This window comes from Diadema setosum, chromosome 9, assembly GCF_964275005.1.
Source record: "Diadema setosum chromosome 9, eeDiaSeto1, whole genome shotgun sequence".
Taxonomy (NCBI): Eukaryota; Metazoa; Echinodermata; class Echinoidea; order Diadematoida; family Diadematidae; genus Diadema; species Diadema setosum.
This window is the reverse complement of record NC_092693.1, coordinates 18893841-18912466: the sequence shown is the minus strand read 5'-3', so window position 1 is coordinate 18912466 and position 18626 is coordinate 18893841.

Genomic DNA, 18626 nt, shown 5'->3' with positions numbered 1-18626 from the left:
AGCGAGTCTTAAAATTTTGACATTTTGCAATCCCAGACAATGTCGTTTGTAGCTGCATTTTTTCGCTTTGGAAATTAAGGGGAGGCACACCGGGCGAAAACTGCTGGCAATTACTGGCAGCAACATCAGGAGAATGGCATAATGATTGAGCGAGTGAGCGGAGCGAGCGAGCTTCAAAGTTTTTGACTTATTACAGTCCCAAAACTGCCGTTTGTAGCTTTATTTTTAGCTTTGGAAATTAAGGGGGGGGGGCACCGGGTGAAACTGCTGGCAATTACTGACAGCAACATCAAGAGAATGGCATAACAATAAAATGCGAGCGAGCGAAGCGAGCGAGCTTGAAAATTTTGGCATTTTACAGTAAAAAACTGCCGTTTTGGGCTGTATTTTTTCGCTTTGGAAATTAAGGGGGCGCACAGGGCGCAACTGCTGGCAGTTCGTACTGGCAGCAACATCAGGAGAATGGCATAACGATTAAATGCGAGCGAGCGAAGCGAGTGAGCTTGAAAATTTTGACATTTTACATTCCCCCAAACTGTCGTTTGTGGCTGTATTTTGTCGCTTTGGAAATTAAGGGGGAGCACCGGGCGAAAACTGGTGGCAATTACTGGCAGCAACATCAGGAGAATGGCATAATGATTAAATGCGAGCGAGCGAAGCGAGCGAGCTTGAAAATTTTGACTTATTACAGTCCCAAAACTGCCGTTTGTAGCTATATTTTTCGCTTTGGAAATTAAGGGGGGAGCACCGGGCGAAAACTGCTGGCAATAACTGGCAGCAACATCAGGAGAATAGCATAATGATTAAATGCGAGCGAGCTTGAAAATTTTGACTTATTACAGTCCCAAAACTGCCGTTTGTAGCTATATTTTTCGCTTTGGAAATTAAGGGGGGGGGAGCACCGGGCGAAAACTGCTGGCAATAACTGGCAGCAACATCAGGAGAATGGCATAATGATTAAATGCGAGTGAGTGAAGCGAGCTTCAAAATTTTGACATCTTACAGTCCCAAAACTGCCGTTTGTAGCTATGTTTTTCGCTGTGGAGATTAAGGGGGGGGGGAGCACCGGGCGAAAACTGCTGGCAATTACTGGCAGCAACATCATGAGAATGGCATAATGATTAAATGCGAGTGTGCGAAGCGAGCGAGCTTGAAAAATTTTGACATCTTACAGTCCCCCAAACTGCCATTTGTAGCTATATATTTTTTTTTTTTTGCTTTGGAGATTAGGCGGGGGGGGGGGGGCGCACCGGGCGCAACTGCTGTCAATCACTGGTAGCAACATCAGGGGAATGGCTTAGCGCTTAAATGCGAGCGAGCGGAGCGAGCGAGCTTTAAGATTTTGACATTTTACACCCCAAAAACTGCCGTTTTTTGCTATATTTTTGCGATTTGGTTTGTCTCACATTTATGGGGGAACCATCCCCCCCCCCCCCATCGACGCCTCTGCATATGAGGGACTTTTTGTTAAGTGAAAGATATGCTGCACACTCTTTGACAAATTAGGGAAATATACGTCAAGCTCAACAGTGTACTTATCGAAAGGGATCCAGTATAGCGGAGCTTTTGCATGTTTATGATTGCAATTCAGCGATTTGGTGCATAGTTCTGGCGGTATTTGGACAATAATTCCATTAAGAAAGTTCGAAATTTGTCCTCATCTCGGAAATTGCTTGGGGGATAAATGATTTGCCTGCCTAAACACTTTCGTAGGGGCGGGGCAAATGCCCTTTGCCCCCCCCCCCCCGAGATATTTTCGACGCCCCTGATCTTCCCTGGGTATACCCATAGATGTATCTTGACTGAATTATCAGTCACTGTCGTTCCTCATGAATGATTCAGGAAATGGAGGGGGTTCAATAATTATTATGACAATATACTTTTGTTATTGTTTGTTTGTTTGTTTTCGTACATATTTTGCAGATGGTCCCAAGTTACTCTCGTCTTAGCATGTTTACATGTACATGTAGGCCTACACTATTTGACGTTGTCAACGTCTGAGCATGAATGGTAGCTCCATGGTCTGAGCCATACCTTACAGTGTATGTCCATGTACGTGAGCGAGCGAAGCGAGCGAGCGCTTGAGAAAATTATGCATTCGATTTCCTACAAGATAGAATACTGTTCAGCTCTGTTACCTGTCTGAAGGCCGGCGTACAAACGTCATGCAATATGCCAAAATTGATACAATCACATTTCTGCTTCCTCCATTTTTTTTTTCTTCAAAATTCAGGGGGGGATGATTGTACAGGCCATCCCCCCCTCCTCCATTTCAGGGGGGGATATATCCCCCCCATCCCCCCCGGGATTTACGCCCATGGTCTCTTTCCACCTCCCTGATATACCAACGCCAATAGCCACTCACAGCATGTAAACCTCGCCCCACCAACCTCCCACTCCCACATGTAATGCACAAGGCATGGTAGAGCCACCATTAAAAAGGGAGGTACATTATACTTTAGAAGGGGGATCAAGGTGATATGTCACTCAGAGGATGGACTCACTATACCGGAATTTGATTTTATGGTAAATTGGCACCTCGTCTACAACCACCCTGTCCACTGTCCACCTAGTCTAATGCCATCTCGTCTAAACTCACTTCGTCTGCTACCAACTCGTCTACCAACCATGTTGTCTATATGCCAATTAGTATAATTGTCATTTCGTCTACTAGCCATTTTATCTAATGTCCAATTTGTCTAAGTCACATTTCGTCTAACACCCATTATGTCTATTGACCATTTCGTCTATTAATCATAAGGTCTATGAATAAAATAGTCTACAGCTCACTTTGTCTAATAGCCAATTGGTCTACAATAGTCAGTTAGTCTAATAACCAGTCAGTCTACTGCCAACTGGTCTACTGCCAACTGGTCTACTCCCAATTGATCTAATCCCAACTGGTCTACACCCAATTGGTCTACTCCCAACTCGTCTACTCCCAATTGGTCTACTCCCAACTCGTCTACACCCAATTGGTCTACTCCCAACTCGTCTACTCCCAACTAGTCTACACCCAACTGGTCTACACCCAACTCGTCTACTGCCAACTCATCTACTGCCAACTCGTCTACTGCCAACTCGTCTACTGCCAACTAGTCTACTCCCAACTGGTCTACTATACTAGTTATAGTTTTTTTTTGTTTTTTTATTTAATCAAGTCTACTTCATCCAGTTTCTTTTTTCCCAGTGAAATAGGTTGAACACTCTTGGTGCCCCATTTGGTTTAATTTTTTTATGTTCTAATTATGACAATTTTTTAGGAAAAAAAAGATAATGTCACAGTGTGAAAAAACTTGCTGTGTTATTTTTGTGGTGGATGTGTAATTTATATCAGAAGCAATCATGCAGCATTTATATGTCCAAACTTCAACACTCCATCCATTCAACTTTGATACACGATCATAAGTATGGTAAAAATGAAAAGGAACACATTAGAAGTACATTATCAGTATTCTTTATTCTGTCTGCCATGTACTGATGTATGTAAACGGTTAAATGCACAAAAAAGGTTGAAACATATACACAAAAATATGATTTGCGATGATGGAAAGAAATTAAATCTTGATCTAAAATATGGTAACGTAAGTTTCACTATATACAATTGGTGACACATTTCATTTCATCCCTTCTTGAAAACAAAACATTTATATAAAAAACTTTGACAATTATAATAATGAAGGGATCATGTATGTTTACATTGATTAAGTTTTGGGGCAGTGGCTCTTCTCTAAATTTTGGCAAGATACTGAAATTTAGAAAATATTTGACCGGCGACACGTGGTATTTCATTACTACATCGGATGCCTTTCCTGATTTCTCATTTTTTGGCAGAAGAAGGTCATTGATATGGATTTTATCTTCAAGAGTGAACCTTGTATAATAAATAAAACATCCTAGTGTGATCATTCAATGTCCATAAAGCAAAAACACGGGCGACACATATTTCACGCAATTGCGCCGAGATAGTGGGTTTGACCCAAGTGTGATTGAGGTATAAGGGATCACTTTGGGGTCGTTCTGTCCGAGACTCTGTCCGTCTGTCCGTCTGTCTGTTACGCGTTAAAATCTCGAATTTCTAGGTGCCATTAAGTGCTCCAATTTCAATCAAACTTGGATGGAAGATTGGTAATACAGACTTAAAAATTTTGAGGTATGCAATGGTCAACACAAGGTCCAAGGTCACCGGCAGGGGTCAATATCCTTTTTGAGGTCAACGTTAAGTTTTGTGAGCAAGTTTCTATTATGGCCCATAACTTTGCATCCATTTACCCAATAATTGGGACTTTTCATGTTTACGTTTAAAGTCGTTATTTATTCAAAAATTAATCAAATGTTACATCACACAACAGTTCAGTTTCTCTCCATTTTGTGTCAATCCTCTTACAAAGCAGATTTCCAAAACTCCATTCAAACCATACACACTTCATACTTCATGTATAACTCAGCACAAACACATACACACACACACACACAAAAGACCTGTTATTTCAAATTTATAGTCAACATTCACGAGAACAACAACTAAAATCAATACGAAATTTCCATGACATTAATTTATTCATGTCAAATTCTAAAAGTACATTTAATATCGGTTATTATATGCACAACTATACCACCATACGTCTACGAGTATGTCTGCTAGTAATTACAATCAAGCAATTACAACTCAGCATTCAAATACCGCATCTTGCCATCGTGTGATAACAGTCTTTCGCTAAAGGATGATTAGTACATTGCTAATTTTGTGAATCAGTAGAATGATCTGAAAGAACATTGCGTCTTTTGGGCCACACTCTCTCGAAGGTTACCGAAACGAAGAGGTCACCCCGGCCACTGGACAACAACCTACTGCATCTCTCTCACAGTTACTGTAACAAGTTGGGAGTAGACCAATTGGGAGTAGACCAATTGGGAGTAGACCAATTGGGAGTAGACCAATTGGGAGTAGACCAGTTGGGAGTAGACCAATTTGGAGTAGACCAGTTGGGAGTAGACCAGTTGGTAGTAGACCAGTTGGGAGTAGACCAATTGGGAGTAGACGAGTTGGGAGTAGACCAGATGGGTATAGACCATATTGGGTATGGACAAACTAAGGGTTGGACGATATGATAACTAGACAAAGTGAATGTAGACTAAATGACTTGTAGACGAGGTGGGAGTAGACTAACTAGTAGTAGAAAAAATAGATATTAGACGACATGGCAAATAGACATTGTGAGTGTAGACGATTTGGCTATTAGATCAATTGTTTTGTAGACGAAATGCTCCTTAGACGAGTTGGGTATTAGACAGTACGGGTAGTGGGCAAAGTGACTATTAGACAATATGGGTACTGGACAAAACGAGTTGTAGACCAAATGGGTATTAGACGAATCGGTAATAGACGATATGCCTGTAGACCAATTGGAAAATAGACATAGTGGCTGTAGACGAGGTCACTATAAACCGATTTTATTAGATCCTTTTTGTATAGGATGAGCTATTGGAGCTTAGCCCCAGGTCAACTTAATTGTTTATCCGCACATATTCAAGCCCGGCATTGACAAAAACGTAGCTTTTATGTTCTCTGTGATATTTCACGTTGCAATGTATACTTATTACTGAGAGTGGGCTGATGATCGTGAGTGACTGACGACAGAACAGCATCAATCTCGTGAATTGTACGATAGTTATCATTTTTCTGGCACACGGCACCGAACGTCCTTGCTAAGTATTTTTTCAACAACATCCTTTTCATGGCAGAATATAAATCAGTCATCAGGTAATCTATAAAGCACCAATGCCAAATATGCTTCGACGATATCATTTCTCATGCACGAGTACTAGCTATACTCGGAGATGTAATATCACTGTCAAATCGCTCCGTTTCATCAGTCAAAGTAGTTCTATAAAAAATTTAATGACTCTTACGGCATATTCGTCCTCATGTGAATTTCAATAACTTAATATTCTGCCCACAAAGAATGATAAGCCCGTCCATTTGATTTACGAGTGTTGATTATATTCATCATGGATGATGACTTGGGTCTGTTCCCGAGTTGAATTCTGGATAACGTTTTAAAGGGGACTGAAACCCAAATATAAATGTGGATTGAATGCAGCAATACAGTACAACCTACCTTAGCGGCCACCTGTCTTATATAGCGGCCACTGAAAAAAAAAAAAAATCTACCGGGAGAATAGCCCTGTTACGAAATATAGTACACATCAATGAGAGGTTGAGAAAAATTGGACACTCAATTCAAAAGTTACGAAATGATAAGATTTGGGTGCCGCCATCGTCGGATGAGAAGACTCATACAGTTCGTTGTTGTTGTTGTTGTTGTTCTTGTTCTTGTTGTTGTTGTTTTTAGAGGGGCAAAGATCAATAGCCAGGAAAGAAAAAGAAAGAATTACATCCACTATAGATTGGACGCTAATCGCCAGAAAAAAAAAATACAAAGATGGACTTTTTGTTTACAATGATTATTGTTAGACATCACAACTCTTGTCTAATATCGAATAATGACAAAGAACTGCATAGGCAGTTTATAGCACGAGGGCAAGAGAGACATTACAGTAATTCAGTGTTGGGACGTCCCTGGGGATTTCCCAAGACATATTGTTGTACAATTGCACTCTGGAGCTTCATGGACTGGAGAGCATGCAAGAATGTTAACCTAGTAATGTTGAGTTCTATGACAAGAAACCGTTAGAGTTGCCACAAAACTATTACAACTCTGAATGAACGGAGACACTACTTGATACACACATACAAAATAGAAAATCAGAATGGTAAAATAAAATAAAAAAGTTAAAAATGTCTGAAAACAAAGGTTACGAAGAAGTACAAGGAATCTCCTTTTGTATTAACGTTTTTCGATGCACTTGCAATGAATATACTGTAGCCTCTCCGTCCACTTTGAATAATAATTTCTATATGCACCATGTCAACCTGAGAGTATATACCTGAGATAACATAACCAGGGCCTGTGTACCTCCATAACAATAATATGAGTGATTCATAAACTTAATGGTTGGATCTTCATGTGTGGCACGACACATCTTTGCCGCATATCTTAAACAAGGATCCCAATTTCATTCGCGATGTTTATCTAATATAAATGTTCATATTCACTCATTTATTTCCAGTTCAAAACATAACATTATACAAAAATCCAAATACAATTTACACATTTTGAATGGAGGGAATGGAGGGATCATAACACACAAGAGGCTTGTTGGAAATGATTCCCTAATAATACAAACGATCATTTCATTTCGACTGAGCAGTTAATGATAAAACAAAAGTGGAAGAAATGAAAAGAAAATAGGCAGAGGCGGAAACAATGCATAATATATAGTTTCAGGTACATTGCATCAAAAATGTATTTTTATAAAACTTTTATAAATTGACTTAACGACTTACAACCATTGATTTATGGAAGAATGGTATTCTAAAGAGTAGGGCCATTGTAAAATATGAGAAGATTGGGTTTTTGACATCCGGTTTAATGGTGTGTGAACATTTTGAGCATTCCTATAGTGTTGTATTTATGAATGGAACAATTTAGACTGAATTGATTCTGAAATACCTCAGACAGGACTGGTGTCAGGAAGAATATTGTTACAATCTTTAGATATAAAAATCACACTTTCTAGAGAAATAAATTCTTGAATAGGTAAATTTTTTCATCTTAAGAAATAATGGCTTACTGGGAGCTAAATATGAAGACTATAGAGGTGGTTATCAAACGAATATTTTACGTTTCTGTGATCTATGAATACGATCAATATTTTCCTTTGCAGTGAAATCCCAAACAATACTATAATATTTTATGTTAGATGAAACAAAAGAATAATACATCATCAATGGATTCATTGTTCGTGAATTCAGTGCTCATTTCAGGGCGCTAGATGTAATTTCGCACCATTCCTTCCGAATTTCCGATTTCTCCTGTTTAATATCCAAACCATTTTTCTTTGAAAGGATGAAATCATCTTTCACTGAAAGCATATTGCCAAAACAATGTTTTGAATACAAATGGCGTACGTTCGTTGCAGGCCGGTAATGGACGCTGTTGTGTCTATTACACTGTGATACGATGTGACGGTATGTGTCTTCCTGAAGACACTGTATACATTACATTGCTGCTAATTTCGCCCCAGCGAATCGCGTGGCAGCGACCCGACTGTTAAGCTAAAGCCCCCCCCCCCCCACCCCACCCCGTTGCACAGAGTGTGTGGTCGATGCTACTTTTCCTTTGCGTAACACTGGCGACACAAATCAAAGACAAAATTATTCGAAAATTTCATAAAATCATCACATTGTAAAATGTTCATTCAAAGGAAAGCAAGAGCATTTTGGGCTTGAGGCATGGAGCGCAAAGTTTAGGTGCATAATGAGATTAATGAGATACCGCCATCTTGACTTGTATTTTCAAATCAATATTTGAAATGTATGTCTGGGATGATTTTGCTTCATAGGCGAAAAGGTATCTCTGTCATTCAGCTGTACAGCTTGCATGCTGGTGTAAGAATTTGATAAAGTAATAAAGTTATAAAGTTATGTTTTCTTCATCATACAGTGTACCATCCAGTTTCTGACATTAACCACGCTCCAAGATTGTAGGATTTTGTATCATATCCCCAAGTATCATACTGATGGCAGAGGGGGGAAAACAAGGGCATTACAAACCCGATATTGCAAAACGTGTATGCTACACTTTTCAGTTCATTATATTTTTCTCCACCGCAACATAAGCAATAACATATTATATTATGCACAGTGTACGTGAAAGTAAAGAATTTCGACATAAGTAGTCAATAAAAGGGAGGTGCATTATACTTTAGAAGGGGGATCAAAGTTATGGATTACTCAGAGGATGGATACACTATACCGGAATTGGATTTTATTCGATCTTTTATCTATTTATATATATGGAGGAGCTATTGGGGCTTACTGTATGCCTTAAGCTCCCAGGTCAACTTGTTTATCCGTAGACACATTTCAAGCCCAGTGACAAAAACTAGAGAACAGCATCAATTTCATTTGTACGATAGTTATTATTTTTCTGGCACACCGAACGTCCTTGACTTTTTCAACAACATCCTCTTCATGGCATAATATAGATCAGTCACTAGGTAATCTATAAAGCACCAAATGCCAAATAAGCTTCGATGATATCATTTCCTCATGCACGAGTACTGGTACTCAGAGATATCACTGAATCGCTCCATTTCATCAGTCAAAGTAGTTCTATACAGATTTAATGACTCTTACGGCATATTCGTCCTCATGTGAATTTGAATAACTTGATATTCTCCCAGAAAGACTGATAAGCCAGTCCATTTGCTTTTCGAGTGTATTCACCATACCCATGACGTTGGGTCTGTTCCCGAGTGGAATTCTGGATAAGTTTTAAAAGGGAATGTAAGCCAAATATACATGTGGATTGAATGCAGCAATATTAGTAGAGCACATCAGTGAGAGGTTGAGAAAAATCGGACACTGAATTCAAAAGTTATAAAATGTTGGGTGCCGCCATCGTCGGATGAGAAGACTCATGTATTTCGTTGATGTTTTTTTTTTTTTTTTTTTGTGGGTTTTTCTTTTGACGGGCAAAGATTAATAACCAGGAAAGAAAAAGAAAGAATTACATCTATTTATGTTTCTATGTGTCTTCCTGAAGACACTATATACAGCTTTTTGCTCGCCCCAGCGAACCGCGCGGAGGCCGCAACCCGATTGTTAGGCGAAAGCCTCCCCCCCCCCCCCCTTGCACGGACTGTGTGGTCGATGTTACTTTTCCTTTGCGTCACACTGTCAACACAAATCAAAGACAAAAATATTCAAAAAGGTTCATAAAATCATCACATTTTAAAATGTTAATTCAAAGGAAAACAAGACTATCTTGGACATAGGCCTACATAAGAGTGCAAAGTGCAGGCGCATAATGAGATAAATAAAATACCGCCATCTTGACTTGCATTTTCAATTCAATATTATTTTGAAATATATATCTGATGGGATTATTTTTCTTCAGAGAAGTAACGTATCTCTGTCCTCTTTTCCGTATTCAGCTACGACTTACTGGTGTAAGAATTTAACAAAGCTATGTTTTCTTCATTATACAATCCAGTTTCTGACGTCAACCATGCTGTTGCGGAAAGATTATAGGATTTTGTATCATATCTCCAAGTATCACACTGATGAAAAACAGGGGGGGGGGGACAAGGGCATTACAAATCCGATAATGCACAACGTGAATAAAACACTTTTCAGTTTATTTTATTTTTCTCCATCGCAACATAATCAATAACAGTTATGCACAGTGTACGTGAAAGTAAAGAATTTCAACATAAGTAGTCAATAAAAAGGGAGATACGTTATACTTTAAAAGGGGGATCAAAGTGATAGATTACTCAGAGGATGGATACACTATACCGGAATTTGATTTCATTCGATCTTTTATGGTATATGGAGGAGCTATTGGGGCTTACTGTATGCCTTAAGCTCCCAGGACAACTTGTTTATTCGTAGACACATAATATCAAGCAAACTGACAAAAACGTAATAACTTTTATGTTCTCTTTGATATTTCAGGTTGCTATGTATACTTATTGAGAGCGGGCTGATGATCGCCCATGAGTGACTGACTAGAAAACAGAATCAATTTCATTAGTTGTCATTTGTTATTATTTTTCTGGCACACCGAACGTCCTTGCAAAGTACTTTTTCAACAACATCCTTTTAATGGCAGAATATAAATTAGTCATTAAGTAATTCATAATCTATAATGTACAGAGGCCAAATAAGTTTCGGTGATATCATTTCTCATACACGAGTATGCTCAGAGATATCACTGAATCGCTCCGTTTCATCAGTCAAAGTAGTTTTATACAAATTTAATGACTCTTACGGCATAGTCGTCCTCATGTGAATTTGAATAACTTAATATTCTGCCCAGAAAGAATGATAAGCCCGCTCATTTGCTTTTCGAGTGTATTCACCATATATCGATGACGTTATTTTGGTCTGTTCCCGAGTGGAATTCTGGATAAGTTTTAAAGGGGAATAAAACCAAAATATACGTGTGGATTGAATGCAGCAATATTAGTAGAACACATCAGTGAGAGGTTGAGAAAAATTGGACACTTAATTCAAAAGTTATGAAATGTTAGGCGCTACCATCTTCGGATGAATAGACTCCTACAGCTCGTGATATCACATTATGAAAAACGATAATTCATAAAGACAATGATTATTATGAGGATTCCACACTTATGAAGAGTACACAATCCTTCGATTTCTCTTTGACATAATAAGGTTAATATCACTGGATGCTTCCCAAAGTAAACAAATGTGAAACTCTAGTTCTAATTTTAGTTGTTATTGAAACAGTAATATCAGTCATCATTAAAGGACAAGTTCACCTTCATAGACAATAGTGGGTTGAGAGAATGCAGCTATATTAGTAGAACACATCAGTGAAAGTTTGAGGAAAATTGGACAATCGATGCAAAAGTTATGAACTTTTAAAATTTTTGTGTTGGAACCGCTGGATGAGGAGACTACTAAGGCTCGTGATGTCATATCTTTATACAACAGTATAAAGAAAATGTAAAGAAAATTCAACATATTTTCACTTTTTTCGCATAATAAAAGAGCACTTGACTTGCTTCTTTCTAAAGGCAATGGGAATAATATTACCCATAACATATGTCAGTAACGAGTCAAGGTAATGTGTACTTTTTTCAAAAGATGAAATTTGTGAAATTCTCTTTATATTTTCCTTATATTGTACGCATGTGACATCATACACTGCAGTAGTCTTCTCATCCAGCGGTGACTGCACAAAAACTTAAAAAAAAATCATAACTTTTGAACGGATTGTCCGATTTTCCTCAAACTTTCAACGATGTGTTCTACTAATAATTGCTACATTCTCTCAATCCTTATGTTAATGAAGGTGAACTTGTCCTTTAATAACAATGCAACTGGCATGCATGGCACCATCACTTTACAACCTTTTCGTTTGCTCGTGCAGCATTACCATGTCATCAATGGCTTTTGCATTTTTAATTCCAACTCCCACCCGTGCAGCAACAGCAGCAGCAACAAGAACAGCAAAATTTATACTAGAGCCCTTTACCACATAAGTAGAGGTCATTATGTAATCCCGTGAGATTTTTGTGCCAAAATTGATTTCTTTATTTGCTAACTTTGTCCATTTTGGGGTGCTGAATGCAAAAGACTTTGGTTCAGTTTTTGTTTTCCAACCACGTCTTTGGCCGCCATTTTGAATTTAAAAATGACCGCCATAGCAAACTGTGTTTGACCCATATCTCATAATGTGAGCATTTTAAAGCTTCAAATATGGTGCAAATTGCGTGGATATAATGTCAGACACTGTGATACATCCTTTTCTGATATTGTGGATTGTTTTCATACAATTCATAGGCTGCTATCTTGAAATTCAAAATGGCCGCCATAGTTATAACATACTGTATTTAACTTTCTCAGGTTGCTTATTGTAGAAGCTTCGAATTTTCAAGAATGCCCATGCTTGTGGTGCCCAACATTCCAGTACATCTGTTTTCTAATAGTGGATCATTAGATAGGTCACCATCTTGAAATTCAATATGGCCTCCATAGAAAAGAATACATGTATAATACTGTGGTAAGTGCCTCGGATGAATTTGCCAAAATTGTCCTAGTTAGGCGGGTATATGCGGTTCGCGTATACTGCGCGCTGAAGCTATGCGCTTAATACACTCGTGATATGTTTTTGCAGTGCCAGGTAAAATGTCAGAGGTAAAAATGTCAGAGTTAAAAATGTCAGAAGTAGAAATGCCAGAGGTAAAAATGTCAGAGGTAAAAATGTAAGAAGTAAAAATGTAAGAAGTAAAAATGTCAGAGGTAAAAATGTCAGAGGTAAAAATGTCAGAGGTAAAAATGTCAGTGGTAAATATGTCAGAAGTAAAAAATGTCAGTGGTAAAAATGTCAGAGGTAAAGTTGTTAGTGGTCGAAATGTCAGTAGTCAAAATGCTAGAGATAGAAATGTAATTGGTAAAAATTTAGACCTAGAAATGTAAGAGGTAAAAGTGCCAGAGATGTTTTTCTTTATGTTTCTGACACCCTTCTCGCAACACGCGCTTTTCCTGCCTTCTCCTGAAAAAGCATAGGGGAGACCGGGGAGAAATATTGTACACTCTTGTAACTTGAAAAATGCTCAGCAAATAAACAATCTAATTATATCAGTATAAAGATGAGCCATTAAACAGCTCTACAGGCAAGTTGAAAAAAAATGCTTTTATAACCCCTTTTTGTTACTTTTTCATTGTTTCTTACTTTCTTGACAGCAAAACATCAAACTTAATATACATAGGTCCTATACTATGTTAATTGGTAAGTTAGTAAGTGTGCAAACTTCTGAAAACAAAATTGCTTGATAACAGACATGCAGGTAGGAAAAATCGGCAGGGATATTTCTATTGTTTCTGTTACCACCTGGTGATGTTTATATTATGACAGTGTTAGATTTCTCCCCGCGGCACATGTAAATCCTACTTGTGTAATACAAATTTTATTGTTGTGAAATAGAAAACCTTAGAAAATCCTTTATTGCCCACTTGTAAGATTTTCTACTATTTAAAGTACTTGGAGCTGGCCTAATTTTTGTCCCAAATATCAATTTACAAACAAAATTATCATTGCCATACCAATTCTTAACTTAAATAATATACGGGCATCTTCAACAATATATCATGCTATCCCAATACGTTTTTTAAAAAAAAAAAAAAAAGCCTTCTGTTCACAAATCATTCCTTTTTGTCTTTTATATCTTAATTAAAAGGTGTTTGTTTTATCACAAGTCTATTCTTTGTGATGATTTTACGGATTCGTTTGTTCATGGTTGTCCCATTTCCCCCCAAATTAAGGGTTGAACAAATCATTAATACACAAAATGTCTAATATATCACTAAATACTATACTATAAACTTCAGAATCTATAGTACATGACCTAGCCTGACAAAATATTAAAAAAATTACAAGGAATCTTTCATGATGATGCAAAAATGCCCCATTTCTCCCCGGTCACCGCTATATTTTCCTGCATTTTTTTTCTCACGGATACCCACTGCGTTTTAATGGAAAGGACCAAACTTCCTACCCAAACCCCCTCAACATCTGTAGACTATTGCAAATGGAGCATGTAAGAAAAAAAAATGTCCAGAATGAAAACTGCATTCCGTCACGACCAAGACGTACATGTACAAAATATTTCCCTCGTTTTCCTCTCTTACAGGTAGAATGCGTATCGCCTCACCTGACCTCTTTCTGGTATATCCAAAACATATATCCATCGGGTTATTATGAGCAAAAATGACCTAAATGATGTACGATATTATTGGCATTAAAACGAGAAGGTACATGCGCGAGAAAACACGCGGAAAGGTTTTAATTGCACGTGTCATGGAAAGGGTGGCAAAACTGCAGAAGTCACCCCTGTTCTCTAAAAGGGGATCCTCATGAAATTAGCACCTATCGACCTATTTCTATCTTGCCTAGCATTTCAAAATACTACGTATAATAGACCCGATCACTTTTTGAAAACCCCTAATTATACTTTTTACTAAAGCGGTTCCAGAAATAAAAATAATTGTCCTGATCTGGCACTGGTCTAACTATTAGACAGAGAAGATTCAAATTACTTACAAATAAAACATGCTATATATAATATGTGGATTTATAGAAGGCGTTTGATACGCGGAAGCACAAAGTAAATAATAAATTATATATTATATGCATAATATATGCTAGCCATCACACTTCTTTGTAAGTCCTGACTTGTGGATCACTCTTCCAGAATCATTAAAATCATTTAATGAATTATATAATTCAATAGCTATCATAAAAGTGCTATCCAAATAGAACTAGCTGTATGGTAACACGATAAGCGAAAACCGGTCGCTGATTATAATCGCCGACTACTGAAATGACTGGATATTATCTGATGCGCGAAAGCATGAATATAAGCCAAAGAAAGATACTCGAACTACCGGTTGTTGAACACTATCAACATATTGGCCGTCGACTTCAAGAAACCCTTTTCAATCTCTGAAAACTATCTGCAGATCAGGGGACCGTTTCATGAAACTTTGTGTCAGTGATTTACACTGACAACTGTTAAAAGCTACTGAAATCCTTGCGTCTGATTGGCTGATAGCAAATTTGTCGGTGAAAACCTCCGACGAACTCGTTGATGAAACGCCCCCCTGATTATCATTAGTCGGCGACAAGTCGCCGACTAATTCTCTAACCATAGCAATGACGTACAATACATTTTTACCAATTACATTTTTATCTCTGACATCTTTACCTCTGACATTTTTACTTCTGATATTTTTACCGCTGACATTTTTACCTGACATTCGTTTTACTTCTGACATTTTTATTTCTGACATTTTTACCTCTGACATTTTAACCTCTGTCAATTTTACCTCTAAAATTTTTTACCCCTGACATTTTTACCTCTGACAATTTTACTTCTGACATTTTTACCTCTGACATTTTTACCTCTGAGATTTTAACCTCTTGTATTTTTACCTTTGACATTTTTACCTCTGACATTATTACACCGACCGTTTTTGTCCCTCAGGCGTCACGGAAACTCATCAATAATAATCATATCTAATCCCAGTCACTAGATATGTACAAAAGCAAGCATTGATATATGGGATTAAAGGTTATCTTCAAAAATTTGATGCTGCCTAATATAGAGAGTGAAGACAAACAGGGAAAAGTCTCGCAATGGCAAGAAATGCCATGGTCACAATACCAGGTATCCCATTCAGATGTCACAAGCTTGTTTGTTGGCCACAAACTGTTCAAAAGAATTCGTCAGGGAGCTCGTAATTATCTGGAGGTATTTCTGGAATTATGAATAAGCAATGAGCAGGTTCTTTCCTGATTGGCCTTCTGTGGCTCATCCTCAATTATTAAAACTTTCAAGATGCTTAAGCTAGTATCTCACCAACGGTGACGTCTCCGCGACGTCTCCAACTTATCAGCCGCAGGCAGTCGTGGAAACGTCTCAACATAAAAATGTCTTGTGATCTCACCAAGGAGACGTCTCTGAGACAACTTATGGCAGGTGTCAAAAAATGTCAAATAATTATGAGTGAGCCATTGCAGGATCACCTGACTTGATCTAGGCAGGATGTCAGCACGCAGACGGGTCACGTGGTTTCTAAAGTAGGTCAAACAACGTCAAATAGAGTCGCGGAGACGTCTCCGTGACCTCTCGCCAGTTTTTCTGGTCTCCAGCAGGTCTCGGCGACGTCTCTGGGACGTCTCTGAGACATCGCGGAGACGTCTATGCAGTCGCGGATATGATTAGTCTCCGCGACGTCTCCGCAAGTGATGGATACGTCTCGGAGACGTCGCGGAGACTTCGCGAAAAATCGAACATGTTTAAATTTTTTGCGACTAATCGGGGCTCTATAATATTCAGGAGACGTCTCGGAGACGTCTCGGAGACGTTGCGGAGACGTTATCTGCAACTAGCAAAATCTGGAGTCGCGAACTAGTCGCGAACTAGTTTCATGCCCGGTGAGATACCCCTTTACTGTTGCACCGCCGATGATCCTGTGGTGCTTTGCAGGCATTGGAATCCTCAACTTATTTAGATGACAATAACACGATTATGCAAGGGTAATTAAAAAAAAATGCCACTGCACTGAAACTGGTGAAAGTGATGTTTGGTATAAAAGCAGGTATCGGAAACATTCAAGGGTGATATTCTAGAAAGAGATGCAAAGGGAAATGTTTATGTTCTGTACTAAGAATTTGTGTCTGAAGAAATTAAAGATTATCTGCATGGGACAATGAGAAAGACGTAGACATTCAGTTCTTGCGATTAAAATACACCCTGTAAAATTGAATCCAAACGAGGATTTGCATTTTCTCTGCATTTCTTCTGGTTCAACAGTCTGATAGACATGTCATAATCCAGTCATTGCTGGATGATACAGTTATCGGAAAGTATACCCCGCTTACACTGCTGGGCTCGGCCGCGCTTTTAATTCAAACCTTTCAATATTTTGTTGTAGTGGCGCTCTGCTTGTAAACAAACGCAATTTGGTATAGCCTGGTTTTCAGACCCTTTGCCAACTGGATTCCGTGGCGACGAAGTCGCCGTTCGGGCAAAGGCCTTTGCCGAAGGAAAAATCCTTTGCAGGACAAAACCACCTTAAACTATACTAGTTTTCCACGTTGAGGGGGTTAATTTCGTGAATAGCGAAAAAGTACGAGCAGAGGGTCTGGAAGCCAGACTAAAATTGGCCGCGCACTTGGCCCAGTTCGCGTTTACACCAAGAAGAGGCCGGGCTCGGCCGCGGCCGAGACCACCTCCAGAGCGAGGCCAAATGCGAGGCCAATTTTGGCCTCGCATTTGGCCTTTTGCGCGTTTACACTGAAGCGGGGTTGGGCTCGGCCGCGGCTCGGCCGCGGCCGAGCCTCGCACTGTAAACGGGGTCTAAGTCATCAGTATTTCCGCAATCACTCTTGGACCCCGTTAACAGTGCGGGGCCGGGCTCGGCCGCGGCTCGGCCGCGGCCGAGCCCGGCCTCAATTGCGCGGCCGAGCCTCGCAATTTTGTCCGTTTACACTGCTGGGCTCTGTCGCGCTTTCGATTCAAACCTTTCATTATTTGGTCGTAGTGGCGCCCTGCTTGTAAACTAACGCAATTTGGTATTGTCTGGTTTTCAGACCCTTTGCCAACTGAATTCCGTGGCGACGAAGTCGCCGATCGGGCAAAGGCCTTTGCCGAAGGAAAAAAATCCTTTGCAGGACAAAACCACCTTAAACTATACTAGTTTTCGACGTTGAGGGGGTTAATATCCTGAACAGCGAAAGATACAGGCAGAGGGTTTGGAAGCCAGACTAAAACTGGCCGCGCAATTGGCCGCGCATTTGGCCCAGTTTGCGTTTACGCAAGGCCGGGCTCGGCCGCGGCTCGGCCGCGGCTCGGCCGCGGCCGAGACCACCTCCAGAGCGAGGCCAAATGCGAGGCCAATTTTGGCCTCGCATTTGGCCTTTTGCGCGTTTACACTGAAGCGGGGCTGGACTCGGCCGCGGCCGAGCCGCGGCCGAGCCTCGCACTGTAAACGGGGTCTTGATCTCAATGGCCCTCTCCTCCTTCTCACTAACAAAGTTTCATTTACCCATGCCGTAGAACCCCTACAAAACTGAACCAAATCATAAGCCTGAAAGTTAAAATACTGAGCAGTCAATTCCATCTTACACAGAGACCACATCTACGAAAGACAAGACAAGAGACAAAGGGTTCATCATATTATAAAGATGCCATGGGAGCTGTCAGCCGTCACTCACAACGAGAAAGCAGATATCCTCATTTCATTGCATGTAGTAGATACTACTTCAAGACCAAGAGGGAAAATCATAAATATTGATGATTATTACCCAGACACTGACATTTTCATTCTCCTGATGGATCTTTGCTCTACTTACAGCATCACATTTCTGCTCTATATCACTATAGAAAATGAAATGCTAAAAATTCAACTGACACTGTTGACAGATATGTTCTGCAGCTTGCTGAGAAAAGAACAAACG